Source organism: Oryctolagus cuniculus, chromosome 5, assembly GCF_051225735.1.
Source record: "Oryctolagus cuniculus isolate XC-2025 breed Fujian yellow rabbit chromosome 5, ASM5122573v1, whole genome shotgun sequence".
NCBI classification, from domain to species: Eukaryota; Metazoa; Chordata; class Mammalia; order Lagomorpha; family Leporidae; genus Oryctolagus; species Oryctolagus cuniculus.
In genome coordinates, this window is record NC_142871.1 from 5,358,335 (window position 1) to 5,376,744 (window position 18,410).

The following is an 18,410-nucleotide window of genomic DNA, read 5'->3' on the forward strand; positions in this document are numbered from 1 at the left end:
CTTACCCAAATCCTGAGGGGCGCTTGCAGGTCCGGTCTGCATGTAAGGCGTTGAGCGAATGTCGGTGGCCAGGCGCTTTTAGCGTCCGCGTTTAAAGAACACAGTTTGTTTTGAAATTAATTTGATAGAGGAAATTGACTTGGTAGACGCATTAAGATCATTTAACTCGAGTATTTTAAATTCCCCAACAGCCACAGCCGTTTAAAGAGCCTCAGAATATTCGCCTAATTATCTGTTTAATTGATGAGTTTGTATAAATGCGGGGATTAGTGAATTTGATCACAAAGCTGTTGTCTCTAACGACCATCACGGACGCTGCTGGAGCTTTCAAAGGTTTGGACGCTGATTTGCTCATTTGATCTCTGAAGTGAAAGATGTGAGTCTCCCCTCCTCAGCTGGCTTGGGTAGCTAGCGCTGGGGTCCTGTGGTGGGTGCCGGGTCTGTGTCCTGTATCTCACTTAATGTTAGTGCACACCGATGGCTTCGCTTGTGCTGTTACCCCACTTCACGTCGTGGAAAACGCGAGCCTGCAGCTGAGGAGTCCTGGCGGACTCGGAACCTTTCCGCGGACCCCATCCAGTAGATCGGGTTGAACCGTATGACCACGTGCCCCCGTCTTCGACCCACAGAGGCTGCAGTTGCATTTGGCTTAACCACTGGCGGTGATCCGACTGAACCGGGTGGAACAAGCGTGATGGGCAGCGTTCGTTGCCCGTGTGGAGTCCGTTCGGGCTGCAGCAGTTGATGGTGGCTCTGTGTATCACCTTTTCGGATATACATAGGTCGGTCGCTTCTCTCTCACGTGGTTTCCCTGTGCAGAAGAGAGCCCGGAGTTCACAGATCCCGACCCCTGCTTGCTGCTGACCTGCCGACCTCCCAGTCCTGCTCTGCCCTTCCCACTGGGCTCTAGCCCCCAGAGCCCCTCCTGATCCTTGAACTCGCCAAGCGAGCTTCCCCACCAGGCCTCCAGACTTGTCGTTTGCTCTCCCAAGGATGCCCTTTCTCCTCCATCTGCCAGCTGGGCTCCCTGACTTTGTCTGGTCTCCCCAGAGAAAGCCTCCCTTAATACCTTGGATGAAACCGTGCATGGAGTGCACAGGCACACACACACTTCCCCTCCTTTTACTTTTCACAGCATTGGTTTCCACCTGCCATATATGACTAGTTCAGTTTGTTTGCCACCTGGCGCTACACCGTGAGCTCCATGAGAGCAAGGACTTTACTCTCTTCTGTTTGGAATTCCCAACACCTCAAAAGCACATGGTCAACATAAGTACTCAGTAAATAGCTATTCAGAAAGAACTAAGCACTTGTACCAGAAACCAGGAAACCCTTACCTGTGTCGTTCCTGCAATCCTTGCAGCAAACACTGGAGGTGGGCGGATGATGCTAAGGAGCAGCCGGTCCCTGGCCACCTCAGGACCCACCGCAGAGGGCAGTGGCTCTCAGTGGAGGTACCTGCCCCATCCCAGACACCCTCGGTGCCTCTCCTTTGTCCTCCCCTATGCTCCTGCCTCAAGCATTTTAGATACACACAGAGAGTACTTCAAACAAAAAGTTCCTCAAAAACACTTGTTAGGAAAAAAAATGGATTTCAAAAGGTTTTGAAATTTTGATTCCATTTTTCCATAAGCTTTTCAAAGAACCCTTATATTACAGCAGTAATTATCCAATATGCACAAGATTCGGCAAGGAATACAAAAGCTCTTGGGATACACGTCTTCCCTTCAAGAAACTTAAAAATTTTGAATTAATGTGCAAAGCCTCAATTATCAAAAAATTATCATAATACAATATTCACAATGTTACAATATACACTAGTTATAGCGTGTCCTGTTGAAGGGCCATGTAATAGCTTTCTTGCACTGTGAGAAATTATGTCATCTAATCTGTTGGCCCTAAAAATGATCAGTAATTAACCATGAGTGGAAATCTCTTTTCTATTCTCTTACATTTGATAGGTTCTATTTGCTTTTTGCTGTTCTTGACATTTAAAAGGGAAAATTTACAATATTTGAACACTTCTCTGTCTTCATCACTGAGAAGTTCTCGCAGGAGCTAAAGTGTTTCTTGGACTTAAAGATCCCCTGTTTGATGACTTTTTGTCAGTGTTCTTCTTAGAAATCTTTTTTTGTTTTTTTTTTGTTTTTTGTTTTTTGTTTTTGACAGGCAGAGTGGACAGTGAGAGAGAGAGACAGAGAAAGGTCTTCCTTTGCCGTTGGTTCACCCTCCAATGGCTGCCGCGGCCAGTGCGCTGCAGCCAGCGCGCCGCGCCGATCCGATGGCAGGAGCCAGGTGCCTCTCCTGGTCTCCCATGGGGTGCAGGGCCCAAGTACTTGGGCCATCCTCCACTGCACTCCCTGGCCACTGCAGAGAGCTGGAAGAGGGGCAACCGGGACAGAATCCGGCGCCCCGACCAGGACTAGAACCCGGTGTGCCAGCGCCGCAAGGCGGAGGATTAGCCTAGTGAGCCGTTTACTTATTTGAAAGGCAGAGTTACAGAGAGGCAGAGGCCGAGAGAGCGAGGTCTTCCATCCGATGGTTCACTCCCCAATTGGCCACTCCCCAAACAGCCACAACAGCTGGAGCTGGAGGGATCCAAAGCCAGGAACTTCTTCTGAGTCTCCCACATGGGTGCAGGCGGCCTGCCTTTTTAGAAATCTTAATCCTTTAGTTTTCCTCAAAGGGAAGAGGAAAGTTTTTGATATGTCTGTAGTTGTTTATTGTCCTAATAGATGTCTTGGGTATCATTTTAAATTGTGCAATATATAGGAGGTGCTATTTGAAAGACTGCAAATGGCAGGTTTTAAGTGTGAATATGGTAATCAAACCTTCTGAATACCTGTTGTTGAATATCGTTAACCCAGAGGTGGTTAACTCTCAGACTAAGCTGGGAGTTTAATGCCACCATCTTTTGAAGTTACCTGGTAACTGCCAAGTGCAGAGCAGACACAGTGCTGTCGCAGGGTCGCTGAGCACTGCCCTTTCTTCTGGAAAGCCTACACAGCTGCACGAGGGCACAGGGTTTGACCCGTGGCTAAGGGAAGGCTCCAAGTGCACGGGGAAGGCACGAACAAGAACTTGGAGAGGAGGAAAGTGCCAGGGTGTAGGATAGGCGTTTCCATGGAGAGTAGTGGGTGCCAGGTCCTGGTTGGCCTGCAGTGCCAAGCCTAAGTGTTTGTCCATGAAGGGACTTGGGCACTGTTTTAACTACAAGGAAATGAATCAATCAACTGCAGGCATATTTATCTCTCAGTACAAATTCAGCGTTTGTGAGATTCCCCACAGCCGTTCCCATGTTAATTTTCCTGCCTTTTCAAACCACTAGCAGGGCAGTTCCAGATGTAGTACCAACGTTCAGCTGAAACCACTGCACTGCACAGTGGTTAAATGTTAACTGACGGTGTAAGGTTTCTACTCATTTGACCCTAAGTGAAACTCTAGAGGTAAAAACAGTCTCTGCCAGGATTCAGGCCCTTGAGCCATGCAATGCAAGCTGCTTCGTTCCATATTGAAACAGAAACCTCAACTAAAAGTGTCCATTAATTATAGGAATATGAGAGTGAATTAAAAATGCATTTTGTTTTGATCAACTTTCAGACCGACCCCTGGCTTTAGGACTGCAAAATGATGTCAGCAGCGTGCCCCTGAACTGCGCTGAATGGCCTTCTTCCTTCAGGATCCAAATCATTCAGGATGAATCTGTGATTATATTTTAATGTATTAAACAGATTCGGTGTAATTCATGGTCTGTGAGTTAGTTTTAAACAGCTAGCATGGGTAAACATTGTATGAGCAGAGGAAGTAACTGCTCGTGTCCCAGATATTTGATGAAATGCCATTGTCCTTTACTACAATGTGACTTACAGACTGACTGTAACTTTCCAGTAATTTCTGCGGATCTGTGCCGTCTAAAATGAGCTCCCAAGGGGACTGAGGAGAGACCAAAAAGAAGACTGGCATTTTATAAGAGCCCCAACGAAGGGTCAGGCCCTTAGTAACTGAGTGCCCAAAGACTCTAGGTTAATAATTATCCCAATTTTACAGTTGAATAAGCCAAGCCCCAGAGGGTTAACTAAAGAACCTGACTTTTGTCACACAGGTAGTAGATGCTGAGGACAGAATTCAATCCAGACCTTCAAACTGGTAAGTGACTTACCACAGGACACTGGCCCTTCTGTAGGTTAAAGGTAGATGCCCAAGAGCTTTGAATTTTAAGGACCGAAATAGCTGGCATCTTTGAGTCTTTCTTCCTTTCAGTGGTAATGTTAAGTTTTTTCAAATACTGAGCCCTTGTATCTAATTGAGATACAGCTGGTGTTGTATAGAGAAAAGATTGCTGAGCTGGGTATAAAAAAGGCCTTATGAATTCCATCTTAATAAGCTACAAAGCCCTGAGTAACTAATTCAGTCTGTCTGTGAGTTGAACTAAGTGACCTTGGGAGTCTTCAGGAGTTCTAAAATTCTGTGATTCTGGATAAAATTTTCTCATCAAGATCAGGTTACTTGGTGGTAATTTCATTTCTGTGCCTAGGATGGCCCTATATGTGTATGCGTGATCATGCAATGGCAATAAACATTTTATTTAAACATATATAGGTGTCCAATTTTTACATTCCTTACTGAAATAAAAATATTTTAAGGATTTTTTGGTTTCCCATAGACAATATAATACATTTGGGTAAAAAGCTTACATTTTTACAGTTTTCAAAGGATTAAGGCCAAATCTTTTCTTTTTCTTTAGCACATTACAACTTAATAAAAAGAAGAGCACAAAAAAAATTTCATCTCAAACTCTTAGCAGAAGAACTTGCTACAAGTAGAGCCTTATTCCTCTTCCTGTTCTTGAAGTGCCTTAGAAGCAGCCCACTCTCAATAATTACTTATTTCATTGAACAAAAGAAAAACAGAAATGTAGAGTTCCTTGGCCTCTAGGGAGGGCAGGCAGCTGTGTAAGCTGCTCACAACAGCATCTGAGGTGCAAGCGTTCTGTGCCTTCAGTGTCACAGGGACGTGGGAGGGCCGTGATGGGAGCCCTAGCCTTTGGCTGTGCGTACACTGTGTGCAGTGTGATCCGGTGACTGCTGAGAAGGCTTGTTGAGTGCGAGAAACATCATACTCGGCAAGAGACATAGCGCTGGAGGCAAGTGGGCCAGAGCAGCCGTAGTCTTCTGAATCTGTAGTAGGTCAGAAAATGAGTACCTCCTCACATTAAAACAGCTTGCATAGTGATGTGATTTTATCAGAATCATTTTCCCTTTTTTACTTTTTTAGATAGGAGATTGTCTGCTGCCCTGGTAGTCAACCAGTACACACCAGTACTGCTGTGTTCATTTGTAAATGTTTAAATATGTGGACAGTGCCATAGTCCAGCAGGTTAAGCCACCGCCTGCAACATCTGCATCCCATACGGGCATTGGTTTCCATCCTGGCTGCTCCATTTCCTATCCAGTTCCCTGCTAATACACTCTTGGCTTCAACCTGGCCCTGCCCCAGCTGTTGGGGCCATTTGGGGAGTGAGCAAGGAGATGGAAGTTTCTCTCTCTCTCTCTCTCTCTCTCTCTCACTGTTTTTCAAAATCAGTAAAATTTTTGGGAAAAAAAAAAAGTTGAAATCTCTGCACTACACTCGGTGAACAGTCACTCCTCTGAGCAATATACCCAAATCTGGGACTCACCCTGGGACCCAGAAACCACAGGTGCAGTACCAGGGCAGGCAGACAATCTAGTCCCTTGATACCCATGCTATACCAATTACTAAAACTTTTTGGACTATTACCTCTATTTGCATCATCTTTACATATTTAGAAAATTACTTTGTTTCATATCTTCATGTCCAGTAAACATGAGTTTATTTGTTCTTACTAACTAAAATGAGAATAGATAATTTTGTGTCTAATATACATATAGATTCTTTAGGTATAGGTGAGGTCTTCCAAAAGCTCATGAAAATGCATATTATGAAAAAATGCATGCATAGATTTCAAGAAATTTTTGCACCAGAATAAACCTATCTTTTTTTAAAATTTTCTTTTGAATTTTTAAAAAATATTTATTTGCTGCTGGCACCGTGGCTCAATAGGCTAATCCTCCACCTTGCGTGCCGGCACACCGCGTTCTAGTTCCGGTCAGGGCGTCGGATTCTGTCCCGGTTGCCCCTCTTCCAGGCCAGCTCTCTGCTGTGGCCCGGAAGTGCAGTGGAGGATGGCCCAAGTCCTTGGGCCCTGCACCCGCATGGGAGACCAGGAGAAGCCCCTGGCTCCTGGCTTCAGATCAGCGCAGTGCGCCGGTCGCAGCAGCCACTGGGGGGTGAACCAACGGAAAAGGAAGACCTTTCTCTCTGTCTCTCTCTCTCACTGTCCACTCTGCCTGTCAAAAAAATATATTTATCTGCTAAAAAATATTTATTTATTTATTTGAAAGGCAGAATTACCAAAAGAGGCAGAGACAGAGAAATCTTCCATCTGCTGGTTCACTCCTCTAATGGCTGCAGCAGCCTGAGCTGGGCTGATCTGAAGCCAGGAGCCAGGAGGTCTCCCACATGGTGCAGGGGCCCAAGCACTTTGGTTATCTTCCACTACTTTCCCAAGCACGTTAGCAAGGTGCTTAATCGGAAGTGGAGCAGCCCAGACTCAAACCAGTGCCCGAATGGGATGCCAGTGTCATAGGCTGAGGCTTTACGCATTACACCACAGCACCGGCCCCAATAAACCCATCTTTTAATCCTGCTTTAACACAAACTTTCAGAAGTCCCTTCATATGTCCACATTTAGAAAGGTTCATGAAAGTCATGTTCACCCAGTTACATTGAAATCACAAAGCCTTCGGTTTTGCTATTTCCCCCACCCCCAAATAATATTTTTTAAAACAGGTTCTTGCCAGTGCTGAACAATGAGTAATCACCTTCCTTATGATAAACTGCATTTCACACCAAAGTATCTCTGTTCTGCTCCCTCCCCTCTCTACGTAGCCACTCGTGTTCCTTTGCTGAGCTGGACAAGTAATACTGATGACGCCAGCATTTACTGTTTCCTAATTATTCGGTCTAAGCCCATCTGTAAAAGTATGTTACAGTTACATTTTATAGATCTTCAAGGGCCACCAGCTCGATTAACTGGCATTAATTGAACTGCATTTTTCTCAATATTCCTTACTAGCGAGTGTGGATTTGTGGATGGAAGTACAATGTAACCTAGTGAAAGGAGTAACACTTTTGGTTTAACAGCTCCAGAAGGCATGCCCTATATCTACAGTGTGAGCCGGGGATTAAGTACTAGCGAGACACTGCAAGCTCAAACCGTGACAGCCAGTGCTGGTGCCATTTCTCTGTGCAGGTAAAGCTACCAGAAGAGCAGAAAGAAGGGAGGCGGGAACTAGAAAAACAAACTAAGTTGTGTGCTGGGGAAAGAGAAGAAGGACCTGGATTCCGGGAGTTTGAAGACAGTTTTGCAGCCCATCCGCTCAGCTGACATGCCGGCAGCAAGCTGCCGCTGGCTCCAGTTCCTCTCGGGGCTGCTGGGGACCAGAGAGCCAGCCCTTCTCTGTGCCAGCTTCCTGACCTCTGGGGACCGGCGCAGCCAGACTTGACTCTCGTCTCCCCCTCAGCTGACTGGTTTCAACATTTCAGCTGGTCCCATGCCTGATTTCATGAAGGCACACTTGCCCTTGATCAGGCCGCCCCAGCCGGGCCCTGCCACTCTGTGTGGGGGCAGGGAGCAGACACGGAGCCCAGGAGGGAAAGAAGCAGGCAGTGCCTGTGTCAGGGCCACTCAACGCCGAGCCCCGAGGGGTGGGTGGAGGGGGGACTTTCATCTTTATGCTTAGACAAGTGCTTTGGGCCCTTTTAATAAGTACTTCCTGTGCATTGTGCAAATATGAGCTAATAATACCTTAGCCCCACCGTTGAACCATGTGCCCAGACTGTAGAGATGCCTCTCCCGCATGTCAAAGCTGAATGGAGGCCTGGAACCTCCCTCCTGCAGAGGGAGGGCGGTCCTAGGTCCAGTTCTCGGCTCTGCCACTTCCCAGAAGTTGCTTAAATGATCTCTTGCCTCTTTTTGCTCACCTGTAAAATGGGACAGTGCAACACAAGGCTGTTAGGGTTACCTTTGTTCCCAAACATGAAGTGCCTAGAGAATACCTGGGTCTCAGTAAGAATTCAATAAGCACCAGCATTTTAGAAACTAAAAAGAACGAGGCCCGGATAGAACTCATATTTATCAATACACATGCATTTTGGAATGTGTGTAAATATCTCTGTTTACGTTGAAACTATCCACAGAGTTCAAAAGTATTTAGTCATCAGTTTTCTGCCACTTCCTATTGCACAAACCATTTCCTGTTCCCAAGACTGCTGACACTAGGAAGTAGAAGGACAAACAACCTGCTGGGAGCCTGGATCCCAGGCCGCTGTGTTGTCAGCAGCAGCAGCAGTTGATCAAAAGCTGGCCCGGGGCCTCCACGCACCCCGAGACCCATTTTCAGCTGCCGGACAGCAGACACAGCTCTGCAACAGCGAGACCACAGTGGACTAGGGGAGGCTGCATTCTCCTGCCCCTGCCTTGGAAGCAACTGAGCTGGCCATCCACTGAGGGAGCTGAGAGGATAGGGTCTTTGGAAGGTGTGGGGGTTAGGTGGACAGACGCCGGCCTCCCGGCCTTATAGAGGCTCACCAGACATCATAGGTTCCACTATGATGGTTCTCATTGACAGCAGTGTGCTGATCCAGGGCTTATTTTTAACTTCTATTTTTATAATTATTATTTCAGAGGCAGTGAGACACACAGAGACAGAGCTCTCATCACTGGTTCACTTCCCAATCATCCACAACAGCTGGGGCTAGGTCAGAGCTGAAGTTGGAAGCCAGGAACTCAACCCAGATCAACCACTTGGTTGGCAGCAGCCAACACCCTGTCTACTGGGCTCTGCATTGTCAGGAAGCTGGAGTCAGGATGGGAGCCGAGAATTCACCCCAGTCACTCCAATGTGGAATGCATGAATCTAAACAGGCTAGGCTAACCACCCACTTCTGACTCAGTGTTTAAAATGTGACATCCAGGGGTTGGCCTTGTGGTGTATTGGATTGAGCCGCCATCTACAGCGGCCAGCGGCCCATGTTGGTACTGGTTCACTCTGACCCGGCTCCCTGCTAATGCATATGGGAAAGCAACGGAGGGTGGCCCAAGTGGGAGACCAGAGGAAGCTCCTGGCTCCTGGCTTCAGCCTGGCCCGGCCCTCGGCCATAGTAGCCACTTGGAGAGTGGAACAGTAGATGGATGATCTCTCTCTCCCTCTCTCTCTCTCTTTCTCTCTCTCCCTTTCTCTCTCTCTCTCTCTGATCCTCCCTCTCTCTAACTCTGCCTTTTGCATAAATAAATAAATCTTAAAAAATAAAATAAAATACATACATTAAAACGTGACAAACATTCCAGCACCCGCTGGGCCGTGCTAGCCTGTTCAAGGCTTTCCCAGGCCCCTTCTCCGTGCTAGAGCAGAAGAGTGAAGTAGCCCTGAGGGCGTCTGCCCTCTGGGCCACTCAGCAAAAACAGATCTGCTTTCCTCCTGTCTCACCAGACATTGGGTAAGCAGTAGCCAGCAGACTACTTTTTTTTTTTTTTTTTTTTTTTTTTAAATCAGATACCATGGGAAAAATAGCTCTTGTTTTGGAGGAACTGAAAACCTCAGGGTAGGACCCAAGTGGGTCCTGCAGGTGCCTCCAGGAGATCACCTGTGGGCAGCTGGCCACGGCCGCTCCTTGCCGATTCCCTGAATGTCATCCCCACCCTATCCCACGCCGGGTCAGACTCCCATTTCAGCCGACTCCATTAGGATGTCCTCCTTCTGCCACCACTGCCCAGCCCCAGGCCACACATGGGGCCTCCAAGAAATGTGTCCAGGGAGCCCAACCCGACCATCAGTATCAAAGCAGCTTTCAGAGCCGCATAGCAAGAAGAGGGCAGGAGCGCGCACGATAAAATCAAGGTAGCTGAAAGGAAAAAGGAAGTTTCAAACAAACGTTTTTTGAGACCCCGGCATGAGTCTGGCTTCATTACAGTGACCACACGCCCTGTTGCGCTCGTAATGACGGACAGAGTTCACACTTGCAGCGTAGGTCTTCTCGTTCGCCAAGAGGGCTGTGTGTCATCAGTAGACACCTGGGAGGCGATTTGGTGTGAAGGACAATTGATTCCCTACACTGTGAGGAGCTTGGTAAGAATGTTCCTCCCGAGACCTGTTTTTACCAAAATGATTTATTGTAACTTGTCTACATGATTATGTGCCAAGATATCGTAATGCTGTGTGGACCACAAAAAGCTTAAATGGCCTGCTTTTATACCAGATTTTCCTAAAGCAAAATGTGTGTTTTAACGCTGAGCTGTCATTCACTTGGTGAGTGACATAAGTCTGAACGGAGCAAACAGTTCCCTCCCTCAGGCTCCACCTCTGGCTCCTCCCATCCCCTCTGATGTCACTGGAGGTCTTGGCCACCAGATTTCCAGCCTGTCCCCTGTCTCAGCCAGTGGCCAGGAGTCCCTTTAGCCTCAAACCTTACTGGTTTGACTCGACAGGACTTCTTATTCACAATATAGCATATGCTGGGTAGCACCATCATGTGTCCACCCCACGACCTTGTTCTTCACATCATTGAGCTTCCTGGACGTAAACCTTCGGCAGCTTTTGAAGAACTGCCTAACACAAGACTGATGGTTGTTCTTTGCCCTACGTTTGTCCCTGTTTCAGGGGTCCATACTTCATCTCTGCTGCCTTAGCGACATCATTCTCATTAGCACAGGAAGTAAAGTGATGCCTGAGGAAGAAGAGAGCAAAAGGAAAAAAATTTAACTCGCTCCCCAAAATCACCGCTAGAAAGTGACCGTGAGAGCAGCTTTGGATTTCAAGTTTGGAGCACAACCACTTCCTCGCATTTTCCAGCCCCCGGTGTTTGTGGGCTCCAGGCCACCTCCACGTCCTAGAGTTCCAGGTGGCTCCAGGCAGCTGGAGAGCGCCGTTCAGATTCCCAGCCCGCTTTGAAATCTTTCGCCAAGACCCAAACTGCTGAAGAAAAAAATCCGGGTTTCTGACTGTTTCGAAAGCATTTCAGACTAAAAGCATCCTTGAGTCTGCCATCCATTTTCAATTGGAATTTGATTGGAATCACGGGTGAATTTCAGAAAACTAGCACATGTTGTCATTCACTGGCTCTTTTCCCCCTTATTCAGGTGTCAAAAGGAGGCCCCGAGGTGGGGCAAAGATCTTCACGGCAATTAAAGCTCTCAGTATGTCTTCCGAGGACATTTCCTCAGAGGGAGATTTTAGGGTAAGGGAACGGCTTCCCCCAGCACTAACACGGAGTTCTGTTGCAGGGGATCCTCCTTGGGACCGAGAGTCAAGTTCCAGGGGGATCAGCCCCTGATGCAGCCCCCCTCCCGGCCCCACCTGCGGGCTCCCTCTGGCCAGGCCCCAGCTCCCAGGTGAGCGAACTGCTTCTCTGTACCAGCCTCTTCTCCCAGGACCCACTGCCCAGAGGGACAAGGCTTCCCTGCCTCTCCCTGACCCTGCTGCCTGCAAAACAAACACAAATTAGGAAAAGGGCAAAGGAGTTTTAGTTGAAAAATCACCAGCGTTGGGAACATTACAAGTTGCTGAAGAATCTCAGAAAACTACCAGCAGTGGTCCCCGGAGCCTGACTTCATGTAGTTTCAGCCAAGACCTGAGCCAAGCGTGTCCACTGTTTCCCAGACATGCGCATCAGTATTTTGTGGAGTCAGAGGTCCCGGCCCTTTCTTCCTTGCCGGCTGCTGCCAGCTCCTGGGGGCCCAGGCCCAGTTGCCGACCCTTCAGGGAAAGGCTCCTTCCCTTCGGCCCTCCACAGCTTCTCCAGGCTTCGGGGTCCTGCTTTCTGGCCTTGTTTGCTACCTGGTTGGGGTAATGGGGCTCTGTCTTTGCTCTTCCCCCAGCACCCCAGACTTCTCTGGGCTGTTGTTCATGGGTCTACTTTTGCCTCCTTTGCTCCTCCTTGCTGTCTCCATGCCCCCAGCACGGAGCAGGATGTAGGAGTGTTGGTCACCGACTCAAAGTTGCCCCAAAGAGGCCATACAGCAAAGTGAGGAAAAGCTCCATGTGCTGTGCGGCCTCGCTCAGGCCGCTTGACCTCCACGATGCTCGGTCTCCTCGGCTGCAAAAGCACCCACTGCTAAGAGGACTCACGCTCTTACGGTGAGGATGATACGAGGCAATGATGACCAGCCCTCAGCCTGCGTCTGCAATACAGCGATCACCCAAGAAAACATTTGCCATCATTCTCGTGCTCATTAGCACCCAGCACTATTTTCAGACTGCCTCCTCTTATTACGCAACGCTCGACCTCAGGGATGCAAAGGTGAGTAGTGGTCTCTGCGGTCAAGAAAGCTGTCCAAGGGACAAGCGGCAAAATCGACTGAGCGAAGGAGTAGTTCTTCCATGGGTGTGTGCTCAGGAGCCTTCCGGGATGTGGGACTAGCTGGCCTGGGGACCAGAGCAAGGGAAGGCTGTGCAGAGCAGGCTCCCCAGGAGCTGATGTGGACTGAAAAGCACAGGGCCGGAAGGGAGCGACCACTGGGGTAAGGAGCGGGACAGGGTCCCACCAGCAGGACGAGGTCTGCAGTCAGTGGGGAAGGTTCTCATGCCCTCCGTTGACCCTTGACTGGTTCCACAATTGAACTGCTTTCACACATGGACCCAGTTTCCCTAATGGTCATGTGGACTCCATAGCAGAAAGCATTCTGGAACCTGCTTCTGGGGCCTCTGTCTGAGCTCCCAAATTCAACCTCCCCAGACCCATTTCCCAGAGACGCTGTACGTAACCAGCGGAGCACATTAATAATGCCAGGGCCCTGCGGAAAGCTCACAGAAAATGGAAGTAAAAGACAAGTTCATTTAGGTGCAGAAATTTTTTGACTTCATGCACAGTTTTTTTCATACTGTGTGTTTTCCATGATTTGCACCGATTGAGCATTTTCTAGGAGCTGACACCATCTTGGCCTTGACATTACAACCCATCAGTCTCACGAGCAGCAACCCTGGGTGGCCATCTAGTCTCTCGTCAGATCCTGGCTCCCGCAGTTGGTAGTTTTGCAACCTTGAGCCAAGCTAAGTCACCGCTCTGCATGTTTTCTTTACCTTCCAATGGGGATGCTCATCCCAGCTCACTGGTGGAGGAGACACCAGGAGACTGAGCTCACCGGAACTCAATACCTGCCATCACCAGGCCACTGCACATGCCTCTCGTCTCCGAAACCACTTTCAGGATAGCGGGCACTGCTGAGGCAAAGATGGCAGCAGTTTCCCCAAAACCGGTTCCCTCCTCTTCCTCCCGTGAGCTACCTGAGGTCCAGCAAATATTCAAGAGCCAAGGGGGTGCACTCCCTTCCAGGCCTGGCTCACAGAGTCCTGCATCTGGCCCATTCAGCAAGGCTGGTAGGGGGACTGCTTGCAATCGGGGCCCCCAGTAACTGCATGGAGAGGCATCCTCCTTCAGGGCTGCCCACGTCCACAGCGCCGTTGCCTGACCGAGACACACACTTGCATTACGTCCGAAGTAGCAGGCATTCGGCCAGCCTCCTGGCTAACCCTTACGACTACCACAAATGAACCAACAATTGAGCTCAGTGAAGGAGCAACCGCGCAGTGAAACGTGGGAAACACAGCTGCTGTCTACCCAACACACTCCCCTGCCCCGCTCCGCCGCGCCTTGTCCTCCTCCTCCTCTCCCAGCCATCTCTCCTGTTCCATGGGCAAATCTACCATGTGATTTTGGAGAGCCTTCATGCCCCCACCACCAGTGCGTGTGCCTATGGCCCAGGCTGCATGCCCTGGACCACAGTGGTGGTCCACCATAGCCACCACACTTGATGAGGCTTGCAGGAGATCACTTTTTATCCAGGTGTCATTGCTGGCTTTAGAGGGTGAAGCTGTGTCGTAGGGATTCATGATAAGAGGTCGCCAAAGAAGGATGCCAACACCCAGGAGAGCAGAGCATTCCCTGTGACAGCATTTGAATTCCTACATTCTGCAGTGTTTGCCTCACAGTCCCTGATTACCTTGGGTGACTAATCTTTTAGTTTAAGCTGATGAGTGCTGGTTTTCCTCAGTGCTTCGAACTGCAAGTTACCAATTTACCAGCTTCCCCTGGTCCCCTTGGGCCTCCAGCTCAGACCTTGCTCCCGCCCCCAACCCCTTTCCCAACACCTGCCCTGAGGGCCTTCTGGATAATCCCATCTTGACATTACACAAACTATCACAATTCCTGTAAAGAATCGGTGACAGGAACAGACCTGGCTTCCAATGAGGGAACATAGTCACTCACGTGTAGTCTCAACAGATAATGGTCATTGGGAGAGAGGGACCCTTGCCATAGATGCTAGGGGGAAAAAAAAAGGTCCCATTAGAAGGAACTCAGTAGAACTATGCACATTTCTTGTTGCACTGGACTTAGGTTTTCATTAAAGATTCATAAAGTTCAACGGGAATTTGCAGGGTTTAGAAATTTCTGCAAATTTCCTCTATGCTGTTTCCTTGTGTTGGAATTTGATCAGAATACTTGCCCAGAAATGTGTAAAATGGGTCCAGCAATATATATTTTTTTAATACTTGGTTATATAGAGACCATCCTTTTCGCTTCAGTCTTTCGATCAAGTTCGGTGCATCCCCAAACAGTTGGTGGGTTAGCTCTGTAAATATGTAACCTACCTGCTTTGGCTCAGGCACCGTACGGTACGACTAAGGTTTTGTTTTTGATTTTGTAATTCTGGCATAAAACAATTCCTTGTCAAAATGGAGAAATTCCAGAGGCTACTTGACAGTCATTTTCTTTCATTCCAATAAAAACCAGTATGGCCATTTGACATCCAGGTTGTCTGTCCCCTGTCCATTTCCATCCTTTGAGTTCAATGTCCTGACAAATCACACTTAGAAGGAAAAAAAATTTTTTTTCCAGCCTCTCCTCCCGTGGACTCTCCCTCCCCAACTCCTGGTAGCTCTGCAAACCCAGCCTTCCCAAACCAAGTGCAGGGAATCCCAACAGCCAAGAACACTTGACACTCTGGTTCCTGCCGAACGGGAGTTACCATTTACGTGCAGAACTTCTGTTGGACAAAATGAAAAAGTTATGGAGATAAACAAGGGCACTTTGAAAAGTTCACAGAAAATGAGTACTATGAGAGAAAAGTATGCATGCATTTCAATCTTCCTTCCTTCCTTCCTTCACCAAAATAAGCTTATCTCATTTTTCCACGAACTTTTTTTGAGTTACCCCTGTGTCTGGTGATGGTCTCCCGACCTCGTGCATGCAGTTAACGCCACTCAGCTGCGCACTTAAAACACGGCCAGATGTCACCATTTAAAAATCTCGGTCTTGCTCCCTTCGTATAAGGTGTCTGGTTTGCCAGATATCGATACAGCCCTCCAATGGTTGGCAGCAACCAAGAAGAATGGCCGAACCGTACAGCAATTTTTGTTTCTTTAAAAAAAAAAAGTGCGCGCGCGAGAACAAAGCGCACACATCCTTTGCCAAGCGCCTTTGGAACCCGGCTCTGCTCAAAGAGGCGGCCGGGGACGGGGTGGGCTGGCCGGGATGAATGGCCCCCCGGGGACCACGGGTTGTGTCCCAAGGTCCCCCACCCCACCTTTTCATCCTTTTATGGCCCTTCCCGATTCACATGCAGATCAGCCCAGCTCAGCTCCTCGCTAAATACTCCTTTTCACTCGCGCTGGGAAGGTGCGGCGGTTCCTAAATATTCATGAGGGCGTGCGCGCTCGCTCGCGCGCTCTCGGCGCTCCCGGCCGGGCCCCCGGGGCGCCCGGCTGCCCGCGTGCCTGCGCGCACGCACCCGGCTCCGCCCGCGTTCCCGCCGCAGAGCCCGGAGGCGAGAGGGGGAGGAAGAGCGGCGGAAACTTTGTTGCCGGGCGAGAAACACAAAGTTTCGCTTGCCGCCCCGAGTCAGCAGGAATGTGCGCCCGCCCGGGGCTGGTCCCGGGCAGCCCGGCCTTCCCAGGGAAAACGCGGGACGGCTTCAGTGTTGCAAATTTAGAGTTTGGTGGGAAACAAAGGACTGGTCAGCGTTTTCTTTATACATGGGGTGCAGATCCCTAAGGGGGCCGTCGCGGCTTTCACTGCACTGCTGTCTTCTGGGTGGCTCTTAGGGGACTGCTCTCCTTCGGTTAGCTGCGGCCCACTTTAAAGTGAGGTCTCCCTGCACCTGGGTATGGCGAAGGATGCAAATCACCTTCGATTCTACACGACCATAATGATGCACGGACACGCTGGCGCTGAAATGCAGCTCTCTTCATGGCCTTAAGATCAGACTCCCAGAAAGTCATTTTCCAACCTTTGATCACGCCCTTCCTTCCTGTTCGCACGTGAACTCCCAGGGCCACGCACAGCAGCCCCCACACGGCCCTGCTCTGAAGGGTGCTGGGTTCCTGCCATTAACTTTCATGTTTGTGCATTAGCACACGTGGAAAACGTGATTTTCTGGTTGTTAATGGTACCCCTAAACTGGCATTTATGTTAATGTGTAGGTCTTAATATGCAACGAGATTACGGTTTTATCTGTTATTTTCAGAAATTCGTTCTGGATTCAAGACACACGTAGCTTGGCTCTGCTCATCTGCATTCGAAAGGAGCGAAAACGTTGGGAAATTCTCCTCCGACCCCACCGCCGCCCCCGGCTGCTGCTCCAGCTGAAGGAAGCACTTACAGAAAAGGAATCCCCCCGCCCCCGACGTCCACTTGAACAAACAGAAGACCTCCCCACGCACTGACACTTGTCTCAAATTTATCTATTTGAATAGCACAGAGTCAGAGAGAGAGAGAGATCTGCCATCACTGGGTCACTCCCCAAGGGCGCTCCGCTGAGGCAGGCCAGAGCCAGGAGTTGGGAAGCCACTCTAGGCCCCCGTGCCAGTGTCCAGGACCAGAGCAGTGAAGCCGGCACTGCGCCTCCTGGGGTCTGCCTGAGCTGGCAGTGGGCACGCAGGCACTCGATAGAGAAGCAGGGCGCCCCTCCCCTCATGATCTTCCTCCCTCTGCTTTTCTGTGACAAACAGAATTAGTAAAATGCAGAACAGACTCTCCTATGAAGGGAGTGTTCAAAAGTCCATGGAAAAAGCATTTTAGGAAAAAAAAATTATGCATGGATTTCAAAAACATTTACACCAAAATCAATTTATCAATTCCATTTTCTGCCACCCAAGTAGCCTCCCCCCAAAATCTGATTATTTGATTCTTAGCTATTCAAAGTCCAGAAAATAACTGACTAGTCCATCCGTGTTGCTATTGTTATAATCTAAGTATTATGCTGTCTTTAAATCAATTTCGTGGATAAAAACTGAAACAGAAGCTCATCTGAAAATTTTTAAGTCTACAGAGACACTGACGGGGTTGTACTCGTTCAACATTATTTTATAGTCATTTATTACTTGTCTGAATGAATAGGTACTTGGCTGTAACCAAGCTCAAAAAAGACTGTATCTACGTTTTAAGGAAAAACTTATGAAAGCTTCAAGAAAAATTTTCCAGATTCCCACCTTGGGAGGAAAAAGTTGCTTTGCTTGGAAGCTATTTCAAACAAGTATTTTGTAGGAACTTCTGGCAATCAGTATGGTTATTGACTAAGTATTTTTAAATGAATGTTGTGTGGCTTTAATCAAATAAATGAAATGCACACGTAAATTTACTCATTATCTCATGCATAAATAAACACACATACATAAACAGAACTGTCACCTCTGCTGACGCTTTATCACTAACACTCAGCTCACTGTCTGGGCTGACAGCCACTAGAGCTTCTGCCGGAGGCGTCCCGGCCACTCCAGGGCCACCTCTGCCTGTGGCCAAGAGGACACGGGACTGGAGTCTGCAGTCTGACACACGACAGACAGCAAGCAGAGCACTGGCTTTTAAGTCGTCTGAGAGACTCCACCAGAAGCAGCTGTGTTTTGTTGTTTGTTCATTTTGCTTTGTTTTGATTTTAGAAGTTCCTATACTTTTTCTCTGTTATTATTTTTAAAAATTGACACATAATAAGCATACATATTTATAGGGCAAATTGTGATATTTTAATGCATGTATTGAGATATGTAATGAGCAGATCAGGGCAATTATTGTATATATCATCTCATTCATCATTTCTATGTATTAGGAAACTTCAAAATCCTTTGGCTATTTTGAAACATAGAATAAGTTATTTTTAATTATACTCACCCTGCAGTGTTATATAGAACACCAGTACTTATATCCCTTATCTGTTTTTTACCTAATGCTAACCTCTATTCCCCCCTCCCTCCACTGCTTCATTCTTTTGTCTACTTGTATGAAATCGTGGGTTTTTTAACCTTCCATGTATGATAGAGAACATGCCATGTTTATCTTTC

General features: G+C 48.3%; 2 long non-coding RNA genes across 2 annotated transcripts; one reads left to right on the plus strand and one right to left on the minus strand.

The window, feature by feature from the left end:
- Window positions 1-4,562: 4,562 nt before the first annotated feature.
- Window positions 4,563-7,597, minus strand: LOC149126388 (uncharacterized). Its single transcript, XR_016233563.1, has 2 exons — window positions 7,419-7,597; window positions 4,563-5,177 (listed from the first exon to the last, which is right to left on the minus strand). It is a non-coding gene; the product is annotated as an uncharacterized LOC149126388 (long non-coding RNA).
- A 2,019-nt stretch (window positions 7,598-9,616) lies between these two features.
- LOC149126389 (uncharacterized) lies at window positions 9,617-17,751 on the plus strand. Its single transcript, XR_016233562.1, has 2 exons — window positions 9,617-12,378; window positions 16,601-17,751. It is a non-coding gene; the product is annotated as an uncharacterized LOC149126389 (long non-coding RNA).
- The last annotated feature ends 659 nt before the right edge of the window (window positions 17,752-18,410 follow it).